A 24,227-nucleotide genomic window follows, 5' to 3' on the forward strand; every position below is an offset into this window, starting at 1 on the left:
TACTTTGACTCAAATCTCTCCATTTCCCATGACATTTCTCTAACCTCTCACTCTTGTCGTTTTCATCTTCACAACATCCGTAAGGCCCACCCGTTTCTCACATTCCAAGCATCTAAACGGCTAATCTCTTCTTGAATTTTCTACTGTTCTACTGCTCTGTTTGGACTCTCCAATTCTTGTCTTGCTCCCCGCAGATCAGTCTTTAATTCTTCTATTCACCTACTGTGCCTTCTCAATTATCCAGATTCTATTTCTTCCTTTCTTGCAGCACATGGCTGGCTACCCTTTAACTCTCAAATCTCTCCATGGTCTTGCCCTAACTACATTGCTGAACTCATATCCTTTTACACCCCCTCTCTCCCTCTTCGGTCTTCCTCTCAGTTCAGACTTCTGGCTTCTCACCCCCCCTGTGCTCAGTCTTGTTTTCAATCTTTTGAACTTCTTGCCCCCTTCATTAGAATGCTCTCCCACTATCTCTACGTTCTAGCACTGTCTACTCTCTCTTGCGTGGTTTGTTAAAATCTCATCTACTTCAACAGTCCTGAGTGATGGTTTCCTGGACCTACCTTTCTATTCACTTTTATTTTACCGTGTCTCATTTTTATGTCCAGCGCTTTGGCTTAAGGTGCTCACTAAAAGACAAATAAAATATAAATACAAAATATGTGATTTTATGGATTATTTGAATAATGTTACTGTAGAAAGTTTTCTAGGTAAAGCCATAAGCACCTATTAATTTTAAAAAAGGATCTTTAATATGAACTTTACTTTGTTACACAATTTAATTGTCTTCATTGAAGAGGAAGATTTGGTAGGTAACAGCATGAGTTTGGAGGGTCGTCCATTTGGAAAAATTCCATCTATGTACCAATTCACTAAACATTCATGCTTAAGAAAACCCCTGCTAACAAAACAAAATGCTTCACAACAGTTATAGCGATGCATTTGATAAGTTACCTGTTGCTATCTGCTTTTTGTTCCTGTTAATGAGAGCTGCGAAGGTGAGAAGGTGCCTTAAGCAACAGCCAAAATGGGAAGCCATTAAATTAAACTGCTGTCCATTAACATGGAGTAAGAAACAAAGAAAAGTGGGAAAACTTTTCCAGTTAGGACGCCAGAGAATAAGCGGCCGGGACACTTTTTCAGCCACGTATGCTGCCTCCTCAATGTCCTGTTTCCTGCACTGTGCAGCTGCGCATGGGGGCAAGCTGCCTCCGCAGACGATATGCTCCTACATGTATTTATGCAATGGCAGTACCCCCACTCCAGGCTCCAATCTTTCTGTAACTGACCTTGCATTTATATCAGGAACGTTCTGATTTCCTAATGTGCATCATAGAATTCTGAAGTCAATTGTGTGCAGAGTGTGTCAGACAGGACACACACACTCTGACGCCAGCTGTAACAGGGAGGTGCAGGTGTGTGTGCACCGGATACCTACTCCACTTGCAGGGTTTAGGTGTGAATATGACACAAACACCGCTACCGACAACTGTGTTTGTGTGTGGCAGGACATGGACTTTGCTTCTGGAAAGTTGTGCATCAGACACCTGTCTCCAGAGCTGGCCCGATGCATGGGCAGTTTGCACCTCACCCCTGTCCCCACACTCTTGCGGGCCCCGCAGCTGCATGCTGCAGTGAGTACAAGTAACAAAGGCTGTGCTACTTCCAGCCACAGGGATTTTCTTTGTTCCTGTTTTAGATAGGCTGTGCTAGCATGAATTGGTTGTAGAGGTGCACTCATATGTCATAAGCTGAAGATAGCTCTATTAAGTAAATTGAGTGGATAACCAGAAAATTCTAGGTGCTTACCTATTGGATCTATACTACCAGATCTAACAAAATATCGAGAAAACAAACAAGGTGTCCCAGAATCATGCTGGGACACAAATAGGTGCACTGCTAATACAATAAGAATTGCAAAAGTGTTCTTTCTTTCAAGTGAACTTAATAATTGTCCAATACATAAACCATAAATGTATAGCTTTATAATTCATAAGTCAAAGTAATTCATAACAGTCAATGCAGAAACTGTCACAGAGTAACAGTTAGCAAAGTCAGAACTCATTTTAAATACATTCACATAATAAAAACTGTTCACAGTCACAGTAGTTCGTAACACAAAATAAATCAATATACTTAAAAATTGTAAAGACCAATCAACTTCGATTGTTAGTTTGACTTCAAACATAAATCACGATACCTGGACCAGGAGTCTGTTATGGATGATTATTTTAACATGCTCGACTAGTCTGTTACTACGTGTTTCGGGCAAATTGCCCTTCTTCAGGTAATGATATCGTTGTGAATCTTCCTACAAATTAATAAAGATAAGAGTGCCAGTATTTGTTTCTCATACTAAATATAAATGTAAATAATTATATTCAAACAATCAAGGAAATATCTTTCTCTAGTTCCATACACTAACCTGTATCTTCTACATTCATCAATCAGATATATACACTGTTGTTTGTTGGGTGCAAGAGTAGCCCTCCTAAAATCAAATCAAAGTAATAAGATTAAGCCTCAAAGCTAAAAGCCTCTGGGTTTCATACTAGACATCAGTATATTAACTGTACCACACAGGAGATCCGAGGCGGGACATTTCGCTATAAGTCGCGGTGTCCCGCACAGTAAACAGATCTTCTGAGGTACGAGGGTTACTTGTAATAATTAGTATTTACCTGGAGCTCACCTCGAAATGTCTGTTCTGCTTGAATTGAGCCCCCAAAGGGATGTACTCAGTTGATAGAATACTCTGCGACTTGGAAAACTGCAGCTGTTTGGGAAATATGCATACCATAGTCACTTCTCTGGGCCATGTAATTTTAAAATAAAATAATCATTTTAAGGTGACACGCCGGTATACGGGCGGGTAACCCTGTTAAGTTCCTCCTGTTTGGTTGAATTATTTGTGTATTGAAGGAGGCAGCCTGGACCTGCTAGAGTTACACAACCTGTGATTCCAATCCCTGTTTGAAAAATAAATAAGGATACACATTGCCAATCTGTTGCAGATCAATGTGCACTAGTTATCATCCCCAAATCGAATGGCTCCAAACAAGGATTTACCTGTTGCTGATTATTGTCGCTGTCTAATCCACAAAATGCCATTGTTCCGTCTTGCGAATCCGGGATAATGCAGCGCACCCATGGCAATCGTGATATCTCACCTAACGCTTTCGCGTTCAAAATGCACCCTCGCGTGTAAGCGGCAACTCGTCTACCAAGAAACACTGGTAAGCTATACTTTTTCCTTTTTCGTCACCCGGAAGCAAAGAAAATCACTCGCTCTGGGTAAACCAGGCACAACTAGACCTTTCATTGTGCTTCCTACTCCCCGCCATCTTTGTAAGAAAGATGGCGGCTATTCGATCGAAATGGATTAGAATTACCTCACTGTATTCCTAACGGCCATCTTGGACTCGAAGAGTGGCGTTAACACTTTCCGTGGTATTTGTATTATATCAACTCAAACTTAATATTTGGAAACCCCTCTCTCTCATCGGATGAATTAGTTAATAGAATATTTTAGTATATTCGTCCTTATCTAAACATGCTCGTTATTTTAAAGAATGAAAGTAGCAATTTATGCCTCCATGGTCCATACATCATTTTGCATCACCCATTCTGACCAGTAATTTTTGTCATGAACCCTATGAATGACAGTTGGGTCCACGCGTTGTATACATATACATGATCAAAACGTATACATTCAATTATAGTTCCTACATGACCGTGTGACTATCATTCAGACCACCTGCATTCTTTATCCCTAAATTGTAATACTAGTACATATAACCCCTTGTCAAGAAGCATTATACAGTAATGAAAAACTCCTTAAAACTTAACCAATTCTACAAAAATTTCACAACATGTCAGATCAGAAAGATACATGCAAAATCATAACAGTGTCTCAGATTACAAGAAGCAGTACAGGTCCCATTCGAGGTTCATTCCACTAGGGTACATTGAGTCCAAATGTTCGATCCAATATGTCTCTCTTTGCTGTCAGAGTCTTTGAAGGTTACCTCCTCGCCTAGGTAATACTACATGTTCAAGAATAAAAAATTGCAATTGGGCAACAGAATGTTTGAGATCTTTAAAGTGTTGTGCAACTGGGAATTTAACCGAACCTGTCCTCAAATTGGATTTATGCTCAACCCATCTTTGTTTGGCTTTTCTGCCCATGAGACCTACATAATATAGTCCACATGGGCATTTTATCCCATATATGACACTCTTTGTATCACATGTTGTGGTGTGTCGAAGGAAAACCTTGTTGCCATTGTGCATATGGTGTATGTAGTTGCCTCTGATGATGTTGTGGCAACAGTTACAATTGTTACAGGGTAAACTCCCTTTAAACAACATCGACTTCACTTTTTGATAACCAAAGTCTGATTTAGTTAGATGGTCCCTTATGGATTTACTTTTACTATATGCGAACAAAGGTGTTGTTGGAAAGAGGTGTTGTAGTTTTGGGTCCATAATTAAAGTTTCCCAATTCTTCTTGATGATTTTCTTAATCTGGTGGCTTTGTTGCGAATATGTAGTTACAAATACCAACTTCTCCTCTTCTGTTTTTCTGTTTGTTTGCAAAGTATCAGATCTGGGCATCCCCTTCACCTTTGTAAGGTCCTGTTGAACTCGTATAAGGTCATATCCCCTCAGAAGGAATTTCTTTGTAAGTTCGTTTGCCTTCCTGTCAAACTCATTCTCTTCAGATACTATTCGCCTGTACCTCAGCAGCTGGCTCAGTGGTCCGCTTTCAACTGTTTTCCTCGGATGGAAGCTGGACGCCAAGAGTAAACTGTTTCTGTCAGTTTGTTTCGTATAGATGGTTGTCGCCAATCTGTTCTCCTCAAGGTACACCAAAACATCTAGGAATTCTAAGGATGTAGTGCTGGCCTTGTATGTGAATTGAATCCTTGATGTCAAGTTATTCATATATTCAAAAAACTTTTGTAATTCCAATTCAGTACCTGTCCAGATACCGAAGAGGTCATCAATGTATCTGACATAAAATTTCAGATGCTTTTTCCATAATGGGTTGTTGAGTACCTTCGTCTCTTCCAAGTATCTCATGTATACATTAGCATAACTCGGGGCCATCGCTGCACCCATAGAAGTACCAGAAATCTGAATAAAGTATTGGTCTTCGAACATCAAAAAGTTTTTGTTAAGTACAATAGTAAGTAGCTGTATTACAAACAATTTATTGCTACCTACTTCCTCCTGATTACTCAAAAGTGCCCATTCCATAGCTTCAATTCCAGATTGGTGTGTTATGTTGGTGTACAGACTAGTTACATCCATTGAGAAAAGTATATCTGCATTCGGTTTAAAGTCAACTGATTGAAGTTTAGCTGGAAAATGATTTGTATCTTTCACATATGAGATAGCTTGTTGAGCTAATGGTTGAATAATCTTGTCCAAGTAGTGTGCCAATGGTTCCAGTAGGCTGTTGGTAGCCGCGATTATTGGACGTCCTGGAGGGTTTTGTACATTCTTATGTATTTTGGGAAGCACATATATCACTGGCATAATTGGATGTGAGTTGGTCAAGAAGGCTTTGGTCTTATCCGAAATGTATTCTTCGATTTCTGCTTCATCAAGAACTTTCTTTATAATAGCCCTCACTTGTTCTGTTAGATCATTCGGAACCTCTAAGTACGTATTTCCATCACTCAGTTGTGTAACTACTTCCTCCTTGTATTTAGTAGTGTCAAGAATGACTAAAGCTCTGCCTTTATCAACCGGATCAATGCTCATGTCAGAGTTTTTGCTAGAGTCTGTACATTACTTGTTGTTCCCTTGCTGTGAGGTTTGACCTTTGTCTTTTCTTAAAGTTGACTTTCTTTAAATCATTCAACACTGATTTTTGAAAAGCTTCTAGTGTGCAATTCTGCACTGGAGGAGAGAAGTTACTCTTAGGTTTCATCTCCAAATATTCAGATTTTTGTCTGCTTTCCATTATATCAATGGAGTCAAAAAACACTTTTAACTTCATCCTGAGCATTAATTTAAAGAAATTAATTTTTTCTTTCAGCAACGTACTGGTATAGTGTGGTCCAAATGACAGTCCTTTCTGCAAAGTTTGTCGTTTGAATTTCCTCAACTAGTACTTTGAAATATTTACCACTAAGTCTTCCTGACTAGTGGGATGGATTTTTTCGGCTGACTTTTTTTTCTTGCTTCTTCTGACCGTAGCCGATCTAAAAAAGAGTATGTTAGAAAAGAGGTAGAGTCTGATGTTTTTGAGGTACTAGGAGTTTGATTTCTTGGAGTTTGGTCTTTCTCAATCGGTTGTTGTGGTTCTGCTGCTTCTTGAGTGACTTCTGGTTCTGTACTGGAAGCCTCCGATGTAGATGGGGGTGTATTACGAGGTTGTTTATTTCTATTATTCGGTTGTTTGTACCCTCATTGTGAATTCAGTTGATTATAGTACTCCTTCCAAGAATAAACAATGTCTAGTTTATAATCAAGGGTGTCTCTTCTAAATTTACGGAACTTTTTAGTTTCTATACCTGCTTTGTAATCCTTGTAAAATAGGCTGTGCTGTCAGCTTCCAACTCCATGTGACGCGCTGCTAGAGACAAATTCCTCCCGACCACCTCCCCAGCAGCCCATTAGACCTGTGGTGTCCTTACAGTTAGGGCTTATCTCGCTCTTTGTTTAAAGTAATGGTTCATTTAAGAACCTGTCTTTTAGGGATTATAAAGGGACATTTTATTATGAAAGCACATACAGAAAAACAAGTTGTCGCCCAAATCGGTCTTCTTTGAAGACGATTAAAATATGTTGAATAAAAGGATAGTATTCGATGGTATTCATATGTCTGCATTTGGTATGTTAAATAATGTTTTGGTCTGAGAATATCACATTTCACTCGCATCATATAAACCATGCCTTCATCAAACGATGCAAAAGGTTACAATTTCTTGTTATCTTTTGTTATGATTAAGTCTTGAAAGACAGCCTACAAGCCATTTTTATAATTTTGTGGGATTGCATTCTGGGATTTGTAGTCTTCAAGATGGGGTGAAAATAACACAACATTTCTACTCCTTTTGTTTAACATATTTCTATAAGGATTCTTATATTGCTACAGTACTTTAATTATGATGTGTGTAATTTTCAAGTCCGATTTATAAACCATTGTATTGTTGAAAACCAAACGCTGCGGTGAGGAGGTCAAATGATCAGAGGGCACATTTGGTGTGATGATTTACCAGGTTCATGGATGTGGGAAGAGAGGTTGCTGGACTGTAGATATTCTACCTGGCTCTGTGCTGATTTTCAGGGTACAAATTGAGATTACATATGGGTTGAAAGCGTCCGCCCACTTCTTTTACAGGGCCAACTCCATCCTCCTTTGGTGTTTTGAAGGGCAGCATGCAAAAAAGCATGTTTGCTCAAGTTTTTGCCCACCGGGATTTGTACCACTAACCCACAAAACCACATAAAAAAGTGTCTTCAATGCACACATCTTGTTTTGGTATTTTACTTTGCATAGAATATTTCAATATAGGTTTTTGGGTAAAAATGGGTGCACCCCTTTTATACTTTGCCAGCTGTGTTCTAGGAATATCTCCTCTAGGTGTTTTCTTTGCTTTTTTTCTGGGTATTGATTTATTTTGTGAAAAACTGCTCATTTCTGTTTTGAATTAAATGTGTGTATTTCACTTAAGGATATGTTCATTCCCTGTGCGTATGTTAATGATCCTCCACACTTTTTTCTTGACTTGAGCCCTATTGATGACATTTGAAGTCCTGTGGAAATCCTTACTCTGACTGCCTTTCCGGTAAATGGGCTTTGTTACGATTGCACTATCCTGCAGCAAAAGCACTTTGCCCTGTCTGGGCCTGGGCCAACACTTGCCCTTACATTAGTTATGTTTGGATTACTTACCATGGATTTTCATTTCTTATTTATTTATTTATTTATTTATTTATTTATTTATTTATTTATTTATGTATTTATTTATTTGTGTAGCGCTGCAGCCCGCAGGCATCAGAGCGCTTCCATGTAGACAGGGACAAAGTAACAAGACAACAAATAAGTGTGTGTGGTTCAGGTTTTTAGTGTGCCATTTAGTGGGGGTTTATCACACCCCTCACTTTAAAAATACCCCCGGTCACGCTGGACCAGGAATCAGGCTGGTTTGTAAAAGGTATTATTTATTTATTTATGTATTTAAGATCAAAATCACAATATAGATATTAATAGGTAAGCAACAATCGCCAATGGGGGTGACAGAACACAGAATAATATCTTCAGTAGACTAGAAATAAGCAATGAGCAAAACAAATGCAGCACAGAAAATAATACTTGTGTGTTGGTTCAGATCAGATAGGTCTATGGTTAGAGGTTCCCCCTGCAACACCCCTCAAACCCCAATAGGCAATGCAAAGAGATGGAAGGAGAGCGAGCAGGTATTCAGGAATAGTACAGATCAAACAGTGCCTCACTTTCCCCTTTTCAACTGTCAGGATGACTTTTAAAGTGGCTGAGCAAGAACTCTAATTGTGTGAAAAAATGCTTAAATTATTATAAATTCCTACGGGAGCCGCTTTGAACAGTTGCACACAATCACCAGCAATGATTTAGTCCAAAGAAAACATTAGAAATCTTAACGTCCAGGTCGGAAACAAAGGAAGATATTTCACACGTGTACAAATTTCTCAAAATGGGAATTTGCAGAACATTTTTCCTTGCACGATTTTGGCTATAACGGGAGAATCGCACAGTTTTGAAATTAATGCAGTTTTGGATTCTATGTATAGCAATGGATGTTAGGTACAAGTTCTATCACAAAAACTGAGGGAGTTATAGAGGTTTTAGTAGAGGACGTTTTTCAAAAATATAGATGCGGATTTGGACAGAGGCTTTAGTTTTAAAATCAGAAAAATATTGACTACGGACTAGAGCATCCAAGCAAAGCCACCAGGACAGCCCAGGTAAGAGTCAGGAGTGATTCGCGACTCAGTCCTGGTTCCTCGCTGTCCACCCTGGAGCGCTAGGCTGGTCACTCAAATGAAATTAATGGATCAAAGTTGACAAAGATGACTAGGAAAAAGGATGCTTTTACAGATAGACAGAATAAGATTTCACTACGGATTCAGACAATGTGACTGATTATGGAAGTAAGGATAGTTCAGAGGTTAGGAGGGGACAAGATAATGCACAGGAACCAACAGTTTCTAGCTTCCTGTTAATACTCACAAGACAAAATGGATTTAAGATTTTGAACCTTCAGGGTTCTGGACCGTCAGGATTCTGGACCATTGAATCGGATCTATCAGGGACGGACAGCTGGGCACATCAGACTGGACAAGGGCAGCAAGGCTCGCTGGTCACAGCACGGCACAGGAATGGACGGAATCTGCCCTTCTTGGTTCTGAGGATATTTCAATTCAGCAGGCAACCATAAACAGCACGCCCGGCTGTATTATGATGCTTCCCCTAGGCTTTTGGGGTTCAGTTCTAGAATTTGAGGCCTAGCTGAGAATGGTTCATCTATGCATAGGCCTTTGCTTTGCCAAGTGTCTGGAGCCTGGAACAAGGAAGATGTAGATTTCAGCAGCAGGGCGCTCCGCCAGCATCAGGAAAGTGAGTGGACCTGTCTCTCTTTATGTGCTGTCAGCTGTCTCTATTTATGCTCTAAATTGAGTGTGTGGGCCGGCTTAGCTAAGCTTGCCCCTGTGGGCTGGGATTGGACCACACTACATCTCTGCCTTGCATTTGGGGTGATTGGATCACGGCCGGTTGATGTCACATTTTATGATTTGCTTTACAGTCCTCAGAGACCTCCCTTTAGCCACTGGTCTCAAAATCGGATTTTACACCAAACACACATTTCTACATTAGTCACCTTTATATAAATCACACACAAAGATGCCATATTTTTTGTAGCATCTTTTCATCAAAATCTCGCAGGTGTAGGATCTTGTTTTAGGTTTCTACAGAATTTTGTCCTTTTCGCTATGCACAGTTTCCAAATTTTATGCAACTTTCCACAAATGTGTGTGTTTAACATAGGGCTAGGTTTGTAAATTTTCAAAATTCTTACAGTAATACATTTTGCATAAAATCACATATCTCGCCCTTGCTGTCCAGAACATGTCACACAGTTCTGCCGCCTCTTCACACGTGCAGCCAGAAATTAAATTAACAGCTCTTTCATTTTTATATTTTTCACCATTTTTAATAGCAAGTTATAAGTCTTTTAAAATGTGTTCTTTGTTCATGTTTAGCAACAGATGGTTGCGTGGCTCTGCCTCTTTTTGCCTCCCTGCAGTACAAAGCATCCCCCTCCTGGCTTGTTCCTTCCAAGAGAGTTTACGACTGCCTTCACAATCTGTGGAATCAAAAACACAACTAAAATCTATATTCCTTTTGGGCAACAATCCTTTTTCTGTTTGCTAATCCAGCAGGCTTTTGAATTCTAGCTCACTTTTAAAGTTTCATCAGTCTCCTATGACAGCTGTCATTCCGTACTGCCCCCAATTTTGGCATAGAGGCTGTCGGTTTTCAGACTTTGTTTGTTTCACAATTTTTCAATTGACACATGGATTTTAGCACCAGGCAAGATTGTGAATGTTGAAAGTGTTGTGTTATAGGCATTTTGGAGTTTTTTGCAACAAAGCAAATGTCATTTGTAGGTACATTTTTGGGTTTCATTTGAAAAGTGCTGCCTCTCTCTCTGCACTCTGTTTGCTGGTTATGGAACCCACTGGCACATTTCTGCAGGGTGTGCTCCATTCCACTGCACATGCACCATGGGTGGCAGGTTGTGTATCCCTCTCTTTTTGTGTTCTGAAGCACACGGTTTTGGTAGGTTTTCATAGGTTTTTGGCACGCACAAGTGTTTTGCCGCCATTGTTGCTGTTTCTTTCCCCATAACTGGCAGGGTGATGCCATATAGCACAGCGGAGTGGGTCAAGTCATCCCACAGAGCCCCTCCGACTTGTTTTTGACTGCCCATCAAGGTGAAGTCGGTAGATAGGGATGTTCTTTTCTTTTGTCCATGTGAAGAAAGTCAGCTGCTTCTCCCCTCAGTGCTGGAGGCGACACGCTCTCCTCGCTGGTTCTGGTCAGGAGTATTGCTGGTTCTGGTTGGGAGTATGGAGCAGCAGTCTGGGCTCCTTGGGTTTTTCCTGCCGGTCCCCAAGTGGTCCTCCTTGGTAATCCCTTTGGATGATTCTTAGTCCAGATGCTAGAAGATAGAACATAGCATGGGTATGGATATTTTACCACTCCTGTGTCCACACGTCATTTGGGGATGTCAGCAGTGGGAAAGACACTTGCATTGGTTATAATTGGCACTATTCCCCATCTGGGTTTCCAGTTAGTTCCTCTATTTGCCGCAAAGTATGCCTGGGATGGCAACTCTTGAGCTGGTTTATGTGGACCCACTTGTCTTCCCCTTCTGCCAAACTGCCCTTGGGGATGCAGATTCTGGAGGCGACTGGTGAGATTCTGTCCACAATTTCAAAAGGACCCCGCCAACTTGGGAGGAATTTGCGCTCTTTGGCTTGGTTCCTTTGGAAATTGTGCAAGTAGACCCGATCTCCTACTTGGTATTCCTTTTTAGTTGTCTTGAGGTCTAGTGGGTCTTCATACTGTCTGCAGATCTTTCTAGATTTCGCTGAGCATAGGCAAAAGCATGTTGAAGGTGTTTTCTCAGATTCTCAACATACTCATGAGTTGTGAAGGCATTTATCAAGGTCTGCAGTTGGGTTCTGTAGAGCAGATGCTGGGGTAGCACCATCCTTCGCCCAGTCATCAGCTCAAATGGAGACATTTCTGTTGCAGAAGCGGGGGTAGATCTGCCACAAACTTTTTTAATATGCTCACAATAGTTTTGTTGTACCTCTCAACTGCACCACTAGAGGACAACCAGTAGGCAAGGTGTAGTTTCCTTTTGACCCCAAGTATCTCCCACATCTTTGTCATCACGTTGCTAGTGAAGTGACTACCTCGGTCTGACTCAATCCTTTGGGGTAGTGCAAAACGCAATAAGATGTGATTGATCATCAGGGCAGCTGCTGTTTCTGCCTTGCAATTTGGGTCCGGGAGATATTCCACCCATTTAATGAACAAGCATGTTACGGTCAACATGTACTGGTTCCCCTAGAGGAGAGAATCACGGGCCCAATAAAATCGACTTGCAAATCTGACCAAGGCAGTGTCATCCCCCTCTTTTGGAGGGGAGCACGGTGTATGAGTGATGTTGGCTGAAATTGTGCACACACAAGACACCCCTTCAAGTATTGGTTGAGGTCCTGCCCCATTGTATGAAACCCCTGATGACCGGCTGTGGCCGCATCATGGGCGTGACTTAGCATCAGGCTTTGGAATGAGGTAGGGACCACCCACTGGTCATGGCCAGATATGGATTTCCTCACCAACAAATGGTCTTGGATTCGGAAAGTTTTTGAACATTTCATCAACACTCTGAGGTCCTCTTTCCCAATGTAATCAGTATCCGTCAGGGGAAAGTTCTCAGGGTCTTCAATGTGTTGATAAAACTTACCAATTATACCCTTTTTGAGCTGTAATCAAATCAGCATCTGGGGTCTCTTTACTCTTTACATTGTGCAGTTGGGAGTTCATTGTGAGCATTTGTCTGGGACCTAGTGATAGAAGTGACCTGGATTTCCCCCAACAGGGACTCAATCTCAAATAGATCCCCTTGGATGGCTCCGGTTTTGGCCAGCTGATCAGCTAGGTCATTTCCAATTTTGTCTGGTCCCTCTACTTTGGAATGACCTTTGATCTTTTTCCAGTATATGGTCATCCGATTTGAGGTGACCAGATCATCAATATTTTGTATTAATTTTCCATGTTTTAAAGGTTTATTATTAGCACATAGCATGCCTCTGGTTTTCCAGTTAACCAGGTGCTCCACAAACCCGTTCCATACATAATCTGAAACAGTGATTATGACCAGTTTGTGGAGTTGGTGTTGGACGGCAAAGAGGATGGCTTGATGCACAACCATCAGCTCTGCCACTTGACTACTTCGGGGACTGATTTTGTACCCAGCGGAGGGTTCTGGTGCATCATTCACCCACACATTCCCTACACGGGCCACAAGTTCCTTTTCCCCGTTGTTGTCAACATGGTAGGAGCACCCATCCACATAGACAGTGGGCATTCCCTCACACTGGTCTTCTTCATAGACTTTGTGTGGGGAATTAAGGTATGCCACCATGTTGTCCTTGATTTTAAGACTTTCGTCCTTGAGACAGTTTTCTCTGGCACAATCATGCAAGTCAGCCAGACCTTGCGCGAGGGGACTCTTATTGTTTTGGCCATATCTGACCTCCACAGGAAAGCCTTGCATTGACAGAATCCAGGAAGTAATTCTGGAATTACTCACATTTCCGGTCCGGATTATGTCACTTTGAAGATATTGCAAAGGTCGGTGTGGAGTCTCCACTATGATGTGTACCCCCTGGATAAACTTCAAAGCCCACACTGTTGCCATGAGTGCCTTCTCACAATCATTGAATTTTTCCTCCACAGAAGATAAAGTCTTACTTGCATAGGAGATTACCTTATTGACCTTGTCATGCTTTTGATTTAATACTGAAGTCAAGCATGTATTTGACAACCCTGTCTCCAAGAGGAACTCCTTGTTTTTGACAGGTTAAGCTAGGCAAGGCGCTTGTAAAAGTTTTCTTTTGAGTTGTCTTACTGCCTCGGCTTATTCTGGACCCCACTCCCACTTGACCCCCCCCCTTCAACAGATGGATCAGGGGTCTTGTGATCTCTGCGTAATCCTCAATTAACTTTCTACTGTAATTAGTTAGTCCAAGGAGGCACCTTAGTTCCTGCAAAGTTGTGGGGTCTTTTATTTTCTGGAGTGCTTCTACTTTCTTTTCCTGGGGACAGAGACCTTCAGGAGTTATCTCATGCCCCAAGAAATTAACACGTGTTCTGCACCACTGTGCCTTTTGGAAAGAGAGTTTTGCTTCGGCATACCTCATCTGTGTCAGAACATAATGGATCTCCGGTATGTGTTCCTCCACATTTCAGATTTTGACTAAAACATCCTCTACAAAGGCCAGGTTACCCCTTTCGCCCAAGTCGGGCATGGCCTTTTTCAGAAAGATGTTAAATTCATTGCCGGAGTTGATGTATCCGAAGGGAGTCCAGGTCCATGTGTACTGCTGCCCCCCTAAAATAAAGGCCAGCTTATATTGGTCCTTCCTACTGACAGGTACTGTCCAGTACCCATTGGTCAGGTCAATGGCAGTGTATACCTTTGACCCTTGGATCTGGGCCATCCCTTGGTCAATGTAGGGAAGAGGCCATCGGGAAGTATGGACCCGTTTGTTGAGCTCCCTTAGGTCAGCACAGAGACTTCACTGGTCATTTGGTTTCAAAATCCCCAGCACCAGATTATTGAAGGTGCTTTGGACTGGACGAATTATCCCAAGGGAGTCAAGGTTCTTAATTATTTCAGTAAGGGACTCCATTGATGTGAGAGGCAAGCGATATTGCTTCAGAAACACTGGAGTCATGCCAGGGTCCGTGGGAATTGTTGTTGTGCGGATGTCGGTGTGACCACAGTCATATGAGTCCATCGCAAAGAGATCTTGAAAATCTAAGAAAACTTGTTTCAATTTTTGCTTTTGCTCCAGAGTCTCACAAGCATCAGCTAGGTTGACTCTCTCTTGAACCATCTGCAAGAAACCCAGAAAAACTTCTGGTTTGGCTATCTCAGCGGCCTCCTCCAGCTGGGTGGAGAAGTCCCTGGTCAAAGTACTGATTTGGACTGAAGGCTTCAGGTGGGGAAGGCAGTCCTTGTGGACTTGAAAGATCACCTCATCCCTCCTGAAGTCACATCTTCCTTACCATAAGGGCAGGAGGAGTACACCAGGAAATTCACCCCATGCCGGGTGAAGATCCTGGGTGGTGTTGTGTCATTGTCGCTATCACTGTCAAAACAGTCATTGGGGATTGGTCCTAACAGTTTGTTACCTAAATCTATGGAAAAATTTCGGTCTTCAACCGCCATTCCAATAATGGTGCCTGCGCCCAGAGTGATATTCTTTAGGTCGTTGTTATCCACCTCTATTGGAATGGTGTTGTGTTCTGTAATGACTAGTGGTGTTGGGTTTACCCCCAACCCTTGCTGTTGGATATGAGCATTAAGATGAACATAGACGTCCAGATTTTTCAGTTTCTGTCCTCTTTTAATCTTACCTTCAAGTGAGAATTGTCGGGTCCGTTCTGGGATGGTGAGTTCCTCTCCAATCTGAATTTCAACTGCATATGCTTTCTCTGGGTCATCAAAGTCCATGGGATTACCCGCTAATCAGGACCAGGCTTTGATGTTTATTAGGTCCGAACTAATGGCAAAGCGATTGAGAATGTCACTGCCCAAATAAAATGCAGCAGGGAAATCTTGTACGACCCAACAATTATGGACTATGCTCTTGTTGCCTATTGAAATTTTGAGCATACACCTGCAAGGCAGGAGATGTTTGCAATTGTTTGTTTCCAGGTCCATTTCCCATATGTCTAACAGTTTAAATGTGGGAATGGCTGGATCTTTTGGGAGTTTGCGGAACATGGCCTCGCTGATGAAGCTCTTACCGTTATTGACACACACTCGGGCAAGAACAGAGTCCTTCCCTTCATTTAACTGAATAGGAATGAACGCTGCTCTCCAATTTTCTGAATATCAGCCAAACTTTGAACTGATTTCTCACCATTTTGGACTATAGGAGTAGGATTTTCTGATTGTGAATTTGTATAGAATTTCAGAGTGTTCCCTTCCAGTGTGGAATGCCACCTTAGACTAGAGGGAAGGTTGATTTTCAGAAATAAAGAGGACTCCCCATCACCGGTTTGCTGTCCTACTACAATTACTGTCACGTCTGGGATTTGGTTATTCTGGAAGTGGAATTCAATTTGGTAAGGTCTCTGTTCAACCATGTGGCATGTGCCATTTAAACTAACATGGTTGACACTATGTTTCAATTTTATTGGTCGGTTAGTATGAGTCCAGAGGAACTTGTTTACACAATCTATGAGGGGGGACAATCTACACAGGATGTCATTTCCTAGTAAACATGGTGTGCCCTCCGGCGTCACCACTATGACCGGGTGCTCCACCTTGTGTCGCCCAATTTTAATGTCTAAATCCGCAGTCCCCTTGACAGGAATTTAATTCCCATCAAAGTTCTGAAGTTATCCAGGAAGAGGGGTGAGAGGGATTTGGTATTTCTCCCCCCCTTCCCGAATTCAGCTGATCAAAGGCCCTTTTTGACAGAAGGGTGGCTTGGGATCCAGTGTCCACCAGTGCCAAAATTGCACATTGCCCTTGTATTTAGACCGGGCCATAAAATCCTCTCTCCTTCTCCTCAAGGGGGCAAAGATAATGCACATTTTTGGCCAATTGGTGGGATAATTTCTTTGCTTTGGATTCTGACAGAGGGGTGATTTGGGCAGGATTTTGTTTGGGATCTTGGGAACCTGTAAGAAAAAGGTAGCAATTGGATGTGGGAGAGGTTTTGGGCTCCCCTTGTTCTGATTCTGGGCTGTCCCACCTTTTTGCGTGCAGTCACCAGAATTGTTTTGAACAAGGGGATTTTCTTGCTGGTCATTCTGGGGTTTGATGATGGGCGGTCCCCACATCTACCCAGTCTTGATCAGGATCTCTTGGGACCCATTTTTCTTTGGGAGGAGTTCCCCCCTCCCTGAAGGAGAAGATCATGATCCTTTTCCCAGAATCCACCGAGGACCCCTTTCCTTCAAACTGGAAGATTCACACCTCCTCCACAAAATGGGCCTTTTTAGTCTCTTTATTTCTCCTACCCCACCTCTGTTCCATAGGTTGCAGACTTTCGGCGACAGGAGATTTTGTTTCTGGTTCCTGGGTTTCCAGGGGTTGTTCACAAGTGGGGAAGGAAGCTTCCTCTGAGGTTTTACACCTCCTTTCCCCCTGTACCTCCTCCCTGGTAACCGGTGGGTTGTTGGGGTTCTTCCCCGGGCATTGTTCTGGAGCACTAGACCCTTGATTTGAGGAGTTCTGAGTCGTCATGCCCATCTAAGGGTTATGTTGAGTCCTCAGCATGCGACCCAGATCCTGTGCCATGTTCTGGACCTGGCGCTTCAGTTGGAACACCCGCTCTGGCTGGTACGGCGTCCTCTGGTCTACCCTTGGTTGATCACGGGAAGGGTAACTGTCCCTTCTTCCGTAATACCCCTTGTTGGGATAGTTTTGGTACCCATCCATCCTTGGCCTCCCCTCTCCCAGATTGGGCTGCCTCGGCTCAGGAAATTGGGGAAAGAAAAGATAAATGTACTTTTACTTTTTAACCAAACACCTCGAATCAGTGTTTGCTTGAGTCACAGTAATTGTAGTCCTTTGTGTAATCTCTACTACTGCTCATTCGCTCTTTTGCAGTTGAGATAAGTCTGGCTGCTCCGCTACTGCTACCACTTTAACAGTGTAGTACAGGCTTGTACCAAAGGTGAACTTGTATCACCACTTGTAGTCTTAACTCTGTGCAGTGGTCCCTAAGGGCACTGCATAGGATTCTGTCTAACACTGGTGTACATCGGTGGGATTTTTAAGCATAGTGATTACACATACAGTGCTGCTATTATCTTGGGTCAACTAACCACAAGGCTAAACACCACTAATTCTGTTAACTGAAAAATCCTGTCAAGTATGAAAAACTACAGTGAAGAGAATCTCTTAAACTACACTGCTGAGGTTTTGAGAACCATGTGTAGAGACAAGAACCTCTCTGGTAAAGGAAAGAAATCTGAACTGGTTGCTAAGCTATTGGGAAAACAAAGTCTAGAGGGTGGGTCAGAAGGACCTACCCCTCCAGCAAATGTGGATAATGATGTATCTGATTCTGAGAGTGTTGGACTAGAGGAAGTAGATGAATCCTTGTTAGGAAACCCTACAAATCCCTTAACTGCTCAGAAAGCACTACCTCTGCCACAGGGACCCCCACAAGTCCTACACTTACTCCTGATTTTTTTTTTAATTGTATATGGTTACAAAAATGTAACCTTTCACAAACATACAAAATATTTAAACTATGAATAAAACCAAAAGCTTAAAGGGAAGTAGATCCAAAACAGATAAATCAATTTTTCAACCTTCAACTCTTAAAAGAAAAACAGGAGAAAAGACAGTGGAAATTGAAAGAGAAAAGAGGAAAAGAGCGAAAACTGAGGAGAAAAAGAGGAGACTTCCGCAGAGGATCAATTGTCCAAGCTTTGGCATTCCTAGAGGGCAACATATTAAACTCCAGACCCCCAAGCAGCCATTTGCCAAGATTTTACAGTTCTAACTTGCAGTCCTCCAGCATTGACCATCAATCAGGCTTTCCCAAAGATGGTCATGAACCCAGTGCGTTGATTCAGAGATGAACCTGCTGAAGAACTGTTGTCTGGAGTTTCTCGTGCCCTCACACTCCATCATCAGATGTTTGATGGATTGATTTTCTGGCTTAGCACAAGTTTGACACAAGTTCAATGCTAGGGCCCCCAAACTTTGTGCCGCTAGGATTTCCCCAGTATGTAAAATGTTTAATCTTAGTCTCAGGAATTTATTCCTCAATCTCCAATCTGGGAACTTAATTAAATATTTACTGAGGAAACCCAGTTTTCTTTCCGACATTTGGAGAGGATTCGGATTAGGCCCTGATCTTATTTTTTGAAGAGTCTGGATCCAATCCATCTCCTCCCACTTTTTTTTAAGCCTTTGTTGGGTTTTCCACCAACAATTTTATGTCTATATCCGCGCTCCCAAACTGCTCCTACACCAGCAAGTCTAGCCTGTCCAAATATTGAGAGCTGCCCACCTCCAGATGTTTTCTCATGTCTGCAAATAGTGAGTGATCTTGAGTCGTCGTAATACGATGTTGCAATACCATCAGTTTCCACCCCCCCTTGAGATTTTAATGATCTAAGGCCCAGTTCGAATCTAAGGTTGTCCATGGATAAGCTCATTGGTAGACCCAAGACATACTTCCACAAAAGACCTTCCCATTTTTGCCAAGACGTGTACCATAACTGAGGTTTGGCTTCGAGACCATATAACAGAACAGGGATGACTTTGGCCTGGTAAAACCTAAGAACTGGTATGATCGAAAATTGACCATATTTCCAGGGAATTCTTCTCATCTGGGCTGCTAGTGGGTTTATTTTTGCATCAAGGTCTGACTCTATATTACAGATTGCTGGAGTGGCATAGATTTTATACCCCATGTAGACCAAGTCCTCCACCTTTGTGATCACCCCCTGCCCCCCATTGACCACCTGGGGAAGACAATTTTTTTGTTCTTTTGCCTAAAGACCAACACCCTTGATTTGTTTGAATTTAAGGAGAGCCCATTTTCCACTGCATATTTGTGAATGCCATTGAGCAGACATTGAAGGCTGATGGCCGTTTTGTCCAAGACCACCACTTCATCAGCGTAGGCCAGCCAGTGTATTTTCTTTCCATTTAGGGATGAACTGGCCAATGCAAAAGGCGCTAGAAAGTCTGCCTTGTCAGCTGTATACAGATAGAAAAATAGGGGGGCCCCTAGACAACCCTGCCTCACCCCCCAGTTTACTCTCACTGGTTCTGACAAGTGGCTAACTCCATCTAGTCTCACTCTGATGTTGTTTTCTTTATGGAATTCGATGAGCATCGCCAAGAGCCCCTCTGGATTACCTTTTGATCTTAACTTCAACCAAAGCCTTCCCCTATCCACTTGGTCAAAGGCCCTTGACAAATCAACCCAGGCACCATACAATTGTTCTCCCCCCTTTGCCTGTGTTTTTTCACTCAAGACGTTTAGCACCATGCCATTCACTGCTGTTGAGAGCACCCTCCTGAACCCTGTTTGGCACTTAGACAACATTCCAACTTTTTTTCCCATGCTTCCAATTCCCCCAGCAAGATTTTCATAAAAAGCTTGCTGTCAATATCCAACAGGGCGATGGGGCGATAGTTTTTCGCAGCCTCCCTATCGCCCCCCTTGAATAATGGGATAACTGTAGCGGTACGCCATGATGTCGGCAGTTGTTTCTACGCCAGGATTTCCCTAAAGTACCAATTAAGCAATTTGGCCCATAGAGCCAGATACTTCAATACTTGATAGGTCAAGCCGTTTGGGCCAGCCGCTTTCGAGGAGGAGGTCTTCATAATACAATCTTTGATATCCGAGGCATTGAAATCAAGACGCCATTCAGCCTTAGTATTGTAATAACAAACTGTTCTTTCCGGCTTTCCAAGCACTGAATTTAGGTACTTAATCCAATCACTCTCAGATACCAACTTGCAAAGTTGAGTTGTTTTCTCCCCCTCCATCTCATGCATGGTGTCCCAAAACCCCTTTGCATCCCTCTTACCCAGAACCTCTAGGATGTGCTCCCCACCCTGTTGGAACCTTTTTATATTTCGTGCCACTGACCAAGGTTTATGCAAGTTTTTTAGCACTCTTATTTCCGCTTTTTGTTCAATTCTGGAGGGAAAGGAGTCTTTTTTTATGAGTCTCAACCTCCTATTAAAATCTTTTTTCTTTGCCATAGTTTCCTCATCGTAGACGTGCCAGTGGACTTGTTTAATCCCAACCCCGTTAAGCTTCGTAGGACAAGTTTGCCAAATAAATTTAATAAAGCCTGAGGGTGAGCAGTTCTCCTTTTGAACAATTTCTGGCAAGGCTAACAGCCTTTCATTCAGGTTAGCTCCCCCAGCCTTATATTTAAGTAGGCGAACTTTGCCTTTCCTGGCTACTAACCTCTGAGTATTGAGTGGCAGGGTTTCTGCTGTTATTTCTGGGAAAAAGATTTCCAGCCTGAGATGATCACTACCGCCCCCTTCTTTTATATTTAGAGTTACTTTATGTTCAAAAAGGCCACCAGACAGAAAGAGATAATCCAATATCGAGGCAGATGTGCCCTGAATCCTAGTTGGATCAGCCGGATGTCTCCTAGCAGACTCCCGTTTGACATTTTCAAGTCCCAATCATTTAACCAATCAGCCCACAGCTGACCATTTTTAGTGGTTCTTTTCCCAGTTGGTATTCTTTGATTTCTTAAGAGATCAGTGCATTGTGCGTTCAAATCGCCCCCCAGGATTATGTCAGCCCTGGAAATGCTAACTTCATGTCTCCTAGAGCCTTGGCTAACTCATCCAAAAATACGCAGAGCACCACGCTTGAGGGATTCCAATAGATATTGCAGAAAATCATCACCCGGTCACAACCCCTATTTCTGAATGTTGCTTTGCATAATTGTAAACCTTGTATGTTCACTTCAGCAGAGACAACATCCTTAAATTTAGAGTTTTTAAAGGCGATGAGAAGCCCCCCACTAGGCCTCCCTCTTGCTTTCTGTGCTGCCCCTTCAACTCTAATGAGGTGCCCTTCTACTGCTATTGGATTGACCAGCCAAGTCTCCTGCAACATCAGGACATCCCCCACCTCAAAAAGATAATTCTTCATTGCCCTTGATGTGCAGTTATTTGGCCCCCGTGTATTCCAACAGATAACTTTTAGTCCTTCATTTTCAAAGATGTTGAGAACCTAAACCCAGCTTCTGAAAGACCTTGGTTAGAATGCTCGGTAATACGGCTAGGGTATTGTCCTTGTTGGAGACACTCAATGGTTCACAGGTACCAGCAGACGTCGGGGTCTGGGATTGATGTTTAGCAGCCCCATCTTGTCTTTGCACATTCTTCCCTACTTCCGGGCTCATCAGCTACAAGGTTTCTGGTTGTAATGTTGAGACTAATAAGTCCAGTTTCTTTAATTCCAGCTTTGCTTCATCAATTGCCGTAAACACCTCCCTGGAGGCACAGTCCACTTCTGCCAGCAATGGATTGTTAGGGTCTGGGAATCTTACTGATTCTATGTCTTTGCTGTTAATGAGAAACAGACTCAGTACTTTTTTTAGGATTGAAAGTATGGTCCCACGATTTAGGAATTTTGCGTGATTTTTTACAGTTAGTGATAACCAAATGATCGGCATTGCAAAATGGGCTCCCGTATTGGTATTTTCACCACCATGCCGAGGCATTTGTTCCAATGACAAAGAAATTGCAGGGGCCGGGATCACATTTTCTTCCGACATTCTTGGTTGTTCTGTGGCGGAGTCCGAGTCTCCCGGGCTCTTAAATTTGCCTTCGCCCAGTTTTATTTCCACCGTCTGTGATGTGGTTTTATTCTGGGTTTGAACAGAAACCTTTTTCAGAAAAATGGGGGCAATCTTTAAGTTTGTTTTTGGTTCTTCAAAACTCACCACCTTACATAGGGGTGGCTTTAACCCCAATTTCGATCTGGCCTTCAGAAAAATAGGGGCTACTTTGAGGCCTTTCTTCACGTTTGACGGGACTGAGGCTGTTTCCTGTTTGTTCAACATTTTCTCTGTTTGGGAGCCTATTGATGTCACGCTGGACTTTACCTAATTTTTTTAGAGCCTTTTAGCGCTCGGGCCTGTAACTACGGCCCCGGGGGCATTACCTGGGGCGGAATTGGACTGCCGTCTTGTGGCTTATTGCCACATTAATGCTCTGCCCATTAACTTGAAGAATCAGACTAATGCTCACTGCCCTGTTTAAGCAGGATAGGCTAGAAAACGATTCAAAACTACCGCCTCCCCTGTAAGCCAGCCCCAGCCAAGGATGTGGTGTGATTACTATGAGATGTTATCTGTGAAACCAAGATGCCTACAAGCTGAAAGATATAGAGACCTTCAGCTTAGAAGTCTGTTCTAGGTCCAGCTTGTCAGGGCACAAATGGACAGTGCATTTAGCTCCCTGGAATTATGCATAATCTTCCTTTTCCAAAGAGGACAATGCAGAGTGCACCTAGCGCAGTGCACACGGGCTGCTGGGGGTGTGCCCTTTATTATTAAATAATATGTCCCAATATGCAGGCACTGCACACAGGAAAGCATCGGACAGATTGAGTTTTGGGTGAGAGTGCCACGCTATCACAATGTGCAGATGGTGCCTCTGCAACATGGCTCCTGTCACAATGAAAGCACGTGTGCAGGTGCTACCAGCCTGGCCGCCTTTCCTCTTCCTAACCGATTCCTGAGGCCATCCTTTTATTTGCACAATGCTACTTTAAATGTGTGCACGAAATGTGCACCACTTCCGTCGTGGCGCCCATTCAATGTGTTTTCCGTGTCTTAATTGTCCCTCTTCATGCTTTGTTAACTAACAGGTGACGCACATACCTCTGACATAGATCAAGCCTGCATTTCACAAATTTGAATCCCAGCAGGGGATTCAAATTTGTCTCAAACCTTTATCCTTTTAAAGTAGATACAGTGTGTACATTAAATCGGCTGATATTAACATATTTTATTATAGCACTGAGAAGCCGAAAGAATCCAACATGAAGTGCTATATAAGGCCATTGGATTACTATTATTATTATTTTTATTATTTATTATTATTATTATTATTATTATTATTATTATTATTATTATTATTATTATGCAAATATGCTCCTATTATTATTATTATTATTATTATTATTATTATTATTATTATTATTATTATTATTATTATTATTATTATTATATTATATATTTATTGACCCCGTGCCTGCCTAGCTTTGAGAAGCAACTGAGTGATTTACAAGTGGGAGTATTGTTGAGAGACTCTACAGGTGATGGGTAGCATTGGTGATCTGGAGGAATCCATTTGGAAGAATGGTGTCAGTTACTGAGGTAGGAATTGAATCAGATGAGGACGGTCTCCCTGATCCCCATTCAGGTATGTAGACTGTCAGTTAGTGTCTGGTGGTCTATTGTGTTGAGTATGACTCAGAGATTGGGAACTTGGGTGCAAGGATACCAGTCATTGAGGATGGTAAGGGCATTGTCGATTACCTTGATGGTAGCAGTTTCCATGCTGCATCTGGACTGAAGGAAGTTGTTGGCATTGATCTGTTGGCATTGATCTGTTGGAGGAGTTGCATGGCTACTGATTTCTCAAGGATCTTAGCTAGGAACAGAGGACGGATGATGGACAGTAGTTGCTGGGGCCATCGGAATGCAGTGTTGGTTTCTTAAGAAGTGGGAGGATTTTTCAGGTCTTGAGGGTCTACGATAAGGTGCCTTGAGTGGGGAATCTTTGATGATTGCCAGGTAAGGGAGGAATCCTTCAGTCAAAAGAGTCATGAGTAAGAGGCAGGGAAGATGTTGTCTATGTATGGTGTGGCATTGAGAGATGCTAGAT

At 42.4% G+C, this 24,227-nt stretch overlaps 1 protein-coding gene across 1 annotated transcript in view; it reads left to right on the forward strand.

Moving 5' to 3' along the window:
- The window catches only part of SPATA16 (spermatogenesis associated 16), a 1,361,355-nt gene that overhangs the window by 762,716 nt on the left and 574,412 nt on the right, over positions 1-24,227 (forward strand). The window lies entirely within an intron of this gene.

This window comes from Ambystoma mexicanum, chromosome 10 (genome assembly GCF_040938575.1).
Source record: "Ambystoma mexicanum isolate Mex_15411 chromosome 10, UKY_AmexF1_1, whole genome shotgun sequence".
Classification (NCBI taxonomy): domain Eukaryota; kingdom Metazoa; phylum Chordata; class Amphibia; order Caudata; family Ambystomatidae; genus Ambystoma; species Ambystoma mexicanum.